Source organism: Rana temporaria, chromosome 5 (assembly GCF_905171775.1).
Source record: "Rana temporaria chromosome 5, aRanTem1.1, whole genome shotgun sequence".
Classification (NCBI taxonomy): domain Eukaryota; kingdom Metazoa; phylum Chordata; class Amphibia; order Anura; family Ranidae; genus Rana; species Rana temporaria.
This window is the reverse complement of record NC_053493.1, coordinates 428,922,820-428,928,347: the sequence shown is the minus strand read 5'-3', so window position 1 is coordinate 428,928,347 and position 5,528 is coordinate 428,922,820. Positions and strand designations below refer to the sequence as shown.

Genomic DNA, 5,528 nt, shown 5'->3' with positions numbered 1-5,528 from the left:
TCTGTGTTGTGTGTTAGGGGTGGAGTCTCGTGTGTTAGGGCTGGAGTCTCGTGTGTTAGGGGTGGAGTCTCGTGTGTTAGGGGTGGAGTCTCTGTGTTGTGTGTTAGGGGTGGAGTCTTGTGTGTTAGGACTGGAGTCTCGTGTGTTAGGGGTGGAGTCTCGTGTGTTAGGGGTGGGGTCTCTGTGTTGTGTTTTAGGGGTGGAGTCTCTGTGTTGTGTGTTAGGGGTGGAGTCTCTGTGTTGTGTGTTAGGGGTGGAGTCTCGTGTGTTAGGGGTGGAGTCTCGTGTGTTAGGGGTGGAGTCCCTGTTATAAATCCATAATTTACACATGGAGTCTCTGCGTCCTTCCCCTCCCCCTCTCCCCTCCCAGTACCCGGTGCCTCTTTCTCATCTCACCTCTCTTTGTCTTTCAGGGGAGCCCCGATGTCTTGTCCAGCCCCACCCTGGGGCACATTCATAACCCCAGGTAGTGACTGCAGGGGTGTAGAAGAGATGTGATGGATATGGGTGGAGGGTCCCCGTTATTTACTATCCTAACTGTCGGGGTCCCAGCCTAGGCCCCCAATGAAAATCTCTTTTCAGGGTTAGGGGCCCAGACTGGCAATGCCAATGTTGGTTCTGGGGCTTCTGCTGAGTGGTGGATTCTAATGTAACTAATTTATGACTATTGAAGACTTCATCACTAGGATCACTACACTCAGCATGTACTTACCTCAGGGATACCTACAGTGCTGACCAATAAAGAGTAGACATAGAATCCCACCACTCACCTTGGTCCTTATGGTCAGGGCCTGGCAAGGCTTAGGTGACTGTTCTAGCCAGGTTCCTAACCTGCTCTTCATCACGTGGTGTAAAGTACTATATGACTGAGCTAGAAGATCCGCCCAAAAGGTACTGAGCTTCCACTCAGATCCACCCCCGAGGTACTGACCCTATTATTAGATCCTCTCTGGAAGCACTGACCTTCCAGTCAGATCCACCCCGAGGTTCTGACCCTACAATTAGATCCTCTCTGGAAGCACTGACCTTCCAGTCAGATCCACTCCCCGAGGTACTGACCTTCAAGTCAGATCCACTCCCGAGGTACTGACCCTACAATCAGATCCACCCCAAGGTTCTGACCCTACAATCAGATCCACTCCCCGAGGTTCTGACCCTACAATCAGATCCACCCCGAGGTTCTGACCCTACAATCAGATCCACCCGAGGTACTGACCCTACAATCAGATCCACCCCGAGGTTCTGACCCTACAATTAGATCCTCTCTGGAAGCACTGACCTTCAAGTCAGATCCACTCCCCGAGGTACTGACCTTCCAGTCAGATCCACCTCCGAGGTACTGACCCTACAATCAGATCCACCCCGAGGTTCTGACCCTACAATCAGATCCACTCCCCGAGGTTCTGACCCTACAATCAGATCCACCCCGAGGTTCTGACCCTACAATCAGATCCACCCGAGGTACTGACCCTACAATCAGATCCACCCAGAGGTTCTGACCCTACAATCAGATCCACTCCCCGAGGTTCTGACCCTACAATCAGATCTTCACTAGAGATACTGACCATCTATTCAGATCAGGGGCGGACTGACAACTCATGGGGCCTCCGGGCAATAAGAGATTATGGGGCCCCCAGGCAGTAGGAGATTATGGGGCCCCGGGCAATAGGAGATTATGGGGCCCCCAGGCAGTAGGAGATTATGGGGCCCCACAGTACTGTATAAACATACAGTATACATACACAGACACACAGTATACATACACACACTGATAAGGTACTGGAGAGGCGGGGCAGTTATCATTTTCAGATTTTTAGACCAAAAGGATGTCGGTAAGAGACATTTCAGGGACAGATGATTTTTACATACTGTCCCTGGTTTTACTGAGGCTGGCAACCCTGATGGGGGGGGGGGGGCCCTAGTGGCATGGGGCCCTCAGGCAGTGCCCGAGTGCCCAAATGGTCAGTCCGCCCCTGATTCAGATCCAACTTGAAGGTACTGATCTTCCAGTCATATCCACCCCAGAGGTTATGTTCCTCCAATCTGATCCACCCCGGAAGTACTGATCCATCAGGAGCCTCTACCAGTCAGGTTCCGCACCTACTTTCTATCACATGGTTCTGAGTACAGTGCTGTCAAGCCAGAAATCCATCCCAGAGATCAGAGATCCTGACCCTCTTGTCAGACCCACCCCAAAGATCCTGACCCTCCAGTCAGACCCATCCCAGATGTACTGACCCCCAGTCAGTCTCACCCCAGAGATCCTGACCCTCCAGTCAGACCTGCCTCAAAGATCCTGACCCTCCAATCAGACCCATCCCAGAGGTCGTGACCCCCAGCCAGACTCACCCCAGAGATCCTGATCCCCCAGTCAGACCAATCCCAGAGGTCCTGACCCCCAGCCAGACTCACCCCAGAGATCCTGATCCCCCAGTCAGACCCATCCCAGAGGTCCTGACCCTCTAGTCAGACCTGCCTCAGAGATCCCGACCCTCCAGTCAGACCCATTCCAGAGATCCCGACCCTCCAGCTAGACCCGCCCCAGAGATCCTGACCCTCCAGTCAGACCCATCCCAGAGATCCCGACCCTCCAGCTAGACCCGCCCCAGAGATCCTGACCCTCCAGTCAGATCCATCCCAGAGATCCTGACCCTCCAGTCAGACCCATCCCAGAGATCCCGACCCTCCAGCTAGACCCGCCCCAGAGATCCTGACCCTCCAGTCAGATCCATCCCAGAGATCCTGACCCTCCAGTCAGACCCATCTGAGAGGTCCTAACCCTCCAGTCAGATCCATGTCAGAGCTACTGCCCCTCTAGTCAGACTCGCCCCAGAGGCCCTGACCCTTCAGTAAGATCCACCCCAGAGGTCCTGATCCCTCCAGTCAGCTTTGGGTTTCCAATTTACTGATCATCACAGATGAGTTGGTTTTATCCTCCAGGCCACCTGAGATGAGGGCAGATCTAAGGTTCTGGGCAGACAGTGACATGTCTACAGTTGTGTCCCATAGGATGGTGATGGGGGGGGGGGGGTATTAGGGCCCAGATTAGGGTGTTGGGTTGTCCTTCTGTACTCACTTTTACCCCCGTTCCATTCTTCTCCCACCTCTCCAATGTCACCTTCTCTCATTTCTCTCTGTAGGATCCACGCTATACACTGCGGGGCAGCCCATACTGCACTCGATGCTCACCGCACCTGTTACCTCGTCACTCGGCTCTAGGGTCCATCAAGGAGTTCGCCTGCTGACACCTCCGACCCACCTCCATATTTATCATATCTCTTCTGATTGGGTGCCGAGGAAACCTCCAGAACATCTCCAGGGCCGGGGGATGGGCCTACCTCATACTGTTCTGCATTGTTCTACATTCTAATAAATTATTATCCATTTATTCCATGCAAATCTCTCATTTCATAACAAAAAAACATTATAAATCTCTTTAAAAATACCAAATACCAAATAATGTTCAACAGATGTCAATCCCCCCCCCATCCAGTCCTGCACAGGTGTACCCGACTGATTGGAGAAAAGCCAATGTAGCCAATGTAGCACCAATAAGGGCCCAGAATACATCCCTGGGAATTACAGACCAGTCAGCCTAACATCAATAGTATGTAAGCTCTTGGAAGGAGAGGTCCTTCTCTGATTTCACCACACACTGTGAGCCTCTCACAATGTGCAATAAAAGCTGCAGCAAGTCAGAGAGAGCCTGTCTCATTTCCTGGCTGGAGGACATCCAGCATCATCTAGCTCTTTCCTCTCCCAGCCTGACTGAACACAGCTCCGTGCATTTAATTCATTGGATTTCAGTTCTTTTAATGACAGAGGTTCACTATCACACCTGGGCATTTCCTGGGGAGGTCTGCGTACAAACACAGTCTGCCAGTTTTGCCAATAAAAATAATTTTAACCACTTAAGACCCGGGGCCGGATTCAGATACAAGATACGACAGCGTATCTCCTGATACGCCGTCGTATCTCTGAGTCCGGCCGTCGTATCTATGCGCCTGATTCATAGAATCAGGTTACGCATAGATCTCCCTAAGATCCGACTGGTGTAAGTGTCTTACACCGTCGGATCTTAGGCTGCAATTTCACGCTGGCCGCTAGGTGGCGCTTCCGTTTGTTTATGCGAGGAATATGCAAATTAGTATTTACGTCGATTCAGAAACGAACGACCGCCCGGCGCTTTTTTTTTACGTCGTTTGCGTTCGGCTTTTTCCGGCGTAAAGTTACCCCTGCTATATGAGGGGTATGTGCCGCGTATCCTATGTTAAGTATGGCCGTCGTTTCCGCGGCGAGTTTTGAAATTTTTACGTCGTTTGCGTAAGTCGTTTCGCGAATACGGCTGGACGTAATTTACGTTCACGTCGAAAGCATGACGATTTGCCGACGTCATTTGGAGCATGCGCACTGGGATTCAGTCGTGGCCGGCGCATGCACAGTTCGTTCGGCGCGGGGGACGCGCATCATTTAAATGATACACGCCCCCTACCCGCCGAATTTGAATTCCGCCGGGGGATTTACGCTACGCCGCCGCAAATTTACAGGCAAGTGCTTTGTGAATAAAGCACTTGCCTAAAAAACTTGCGGCGGCGTAACGTAAATGAGATACGTTACGCCAGCAGAAAAATCCGCTGATCTTTCTGAATCTGGCCCCCGGACCTTTAGGCAGCTAAAGGACCCGGCCAGTTTTTGCGATTCTGCACTGTGTCGCTTTAACTGACAATAGCGCGGTCGTGCGACGTGGCTCCCAAACAAAATTGGCGTCCTTTTTTCCCCACAAATAGAGCTTTCTTTTGGTGGTATTTGATCACCTCTGCGGTTTTTATTTTTTGCGCTATAAACAAAAATAGAGCGACAATTTTGAAAAAAATTCTATATTTTTTACTTTTTGCTATAATAAATATCCCCCAAAAAAATACTCAGTTTAGTCCGATATGTTTTCTTCTACCTATTTTTGGTAAAAAAAATCGCAATAAGCGTTTATCGATTGGTTAGCGCAAAATTTATAGCGTTTACAAAAAAGGGGATAATTTTATTGCATCTTTATTAATTATTATTTTTTTACTACTAATGGCGGCGATCAGCGATTTTTTTCGTGACTGCGACATTATGGCGGACGCATCGGACAATTTTGACACATTTTTGGGACCATTGTCATTTTCACAGCATGAATTGTTTACTGTGAAAATGACAAGTGCAGTTTGGAAGTTAACCACAAGGGGGCGCTGATGGGGTTATGTGTGACCTCATTTGTGTTTCTAACTGTAGGGGGGTTTGGCTGTAGGTCTGACGTCATTTATTGTGTTTCCCTATAAAAGGAAACATACGATCAATGACGGCGCCACAGTGAAGAACGGAGAAGCTGTGTTTCCACACAGCTCTCCCTGTTCTTCAGCGCCGGGGACCGATCGCGGGACTCCAGCGGCGATTGGGTCTGCGGGTCCCGCTGTCACGGAGCTTCGGACCGGGTCGCGGGTGCACGCAGCGGGCACGCGCCCGCGACCCACGGCTGGGCACTTAAAGAG

At 50.7% G+C, this 5,528-nt stretch overlaps 1 long non-coding RNA gene across 1 annotated transcript; it reads left to right on the top strand.

Annotated features, from left to right (window-relative positions):
• Window positions 1-318: 318 nt before the first annotated feature.
• Window positions 319-3,393, top strand: LOC120941780. Its single transcript, XR_005749598.1, has 2 exons — window positions 319-466; window positions 3,141-3,393. It is a non-coding gene; the product is annotated as an uncharacterized LOC120941780 (long non-coding RNA).
• Window positions 3,394-5,528: the final 2,135 nt, after the last annotated feature.